The following is a 1,808-nucleotide window of genomic DNA, read 5'->3' as shown; positions in this document are numbered from 1 at the left end:
ATATACGAGCCGTTTTGGTTGTCCACTTTGTAAAATCATTTTTTACAAATGACTGTAGAGACAGTTGTGCTATTAACCCGCGCACCGACGGGGGTCTGCGCCAACTTCGCACCGACGGGGGGCGGATGACCGCCCCCCCTGAGATCTCGAGAACGAAGCAAGATAGCGACAAGCGGTAAACGGCATCGGATACGCACGGCCAAGATCTACAATTTTTACTAAGGTCATTTTCAGGTCAGGTCAAAGATGACGTCACAGGGGTCGAAAAAGTCAAAATGGCGGCGCAAGATATTGAGAGTTTTTCTCGAATAACTTTCGAATTAGTCAAGATAGGAACAAACTGAGGGCATCATCGTGATCCTCTCGTCAATCCGCATCGAATGATATATATGTTGACCTCGAAAGGTCAAGGTCAAAGGTTGACCTCAGGTCACGTGAACTCGAGGTCATCATGTATATCATTCGATGCGTCTTGACGAGCTGAACACAATGGGACCATCCACGCGTCTGTATCTTGTTCCTGTACGGAGTTATTAGCCAAAAACCTTTGGTGACCTTTGATGACGTCACATGACCTCACAGCTGCCCAACAGCAAAACAGACCTCAAGGTAGTGAAGGTTGATCGTATATGAAGTCATGTATGGTATATGGGGCCATTCCGACCCGTTTTAGTGGTAAAAACAGGGAGTTGATTTTTCCCCCATTGACTTATAATGGGGAGGTCGCGAAATTGACCTGACCTTAGGTCACCGATATCAAAATTCCGAGATATACATATTGTAGCTACTAATGACCTAATAATATCCTGCGACTTTCAAAGGCCTCCGACATCTACTGTAGCTCTGGCACGGTGACAAAGTTGCAAAAAAGTGACTTGAGGTTGGGTCATTCAAAGTGACCTAGTGACCTGACCTTAAAAGGTAGGAGGTTCAAACTTGCACACCATGTGTAAAATTGATGAGGTTATAGTCATACCAAATTTCGCGGCGCTACGCGCCGCGGTTTTCCCGCTATTCGCGAAGAACCTCAGGGGGGCGGATATCCGCCCCCCCCGTCGGTGCGAGATATATGCTATCACGGATGCTCAAAGATTTGATTTCTACCTCATACATGAAAATGTTGAATCATCTGACAGAAACCGTCAAAAATAAGATATATTCTACGAGCTATAATTGAACTATATATGCATGCATGCATCATCATCCAGGATGCCAAACTCTAGCTCAATAGCTCCATTTTTAGAACCCTCGTGAAGACCAAAACAAGCAAAATTGATATAGGTACGCTTATATATTCCGAATTCTATTTGCAACTTTCATCTTATAGCGTCAAAGAAGGAACACAATCAGATTCCTCGTATCTATCGCATTGCGTCGACAATACACCGCTTTGTAAGTACAGAAAGACTTTCCATGACCTGACCCTTGTGACCTGACCCTTGTGACCTGACCTTCTCTGTAGGTCAGAGAAGGTCAGGTGTACAAAGTACTAACGTCACATAACAAAATACAGCTGAAACCAAGAATTCCCCATGGATAGAAAATATCGATTTGTTTTCCATCAAGATTAAGATTAAGTACATCATGGATCTTGCAAGGGGTAAAACGACTCTACGCTGACCTGACCTTTGTTTTAATCAGTAGCACTTAGGTCAATGGACTCAGGTCGCTTGGTAAATATCTGATGTGGCTATCAATGGCGGCTTGACATGTAAAAGCTAGCTCAGTTCCTTCGGAGATAGCAAATGCGGCAACATTGGCCGCTCGCCATACCTAAAGCAGAAAGTCTAAGACAGTCCACACAGTCC

Source organism: Amphibalanus amphitrite, unplaced genomic scaffold (assembly GCF_019059575.1).
Source record: "Amphibalanus amphitrite isolate SeventyFive unplaced genomic scaffold, NRLGWU_Aamphi_draft 000636F_arrow, whole genome shotgun sequence".
NCBI lineage: Eukaryota > Metazoa > Arthropoda > Thecostraca > Balanomorpha > Balanidae > Amphibalanus > Amphibalanus amphitrite.
The sequence above is the reverse complement of the archived record's forward strand: the minus strand, read 5'-3'. Positions refer to the sequence as shown.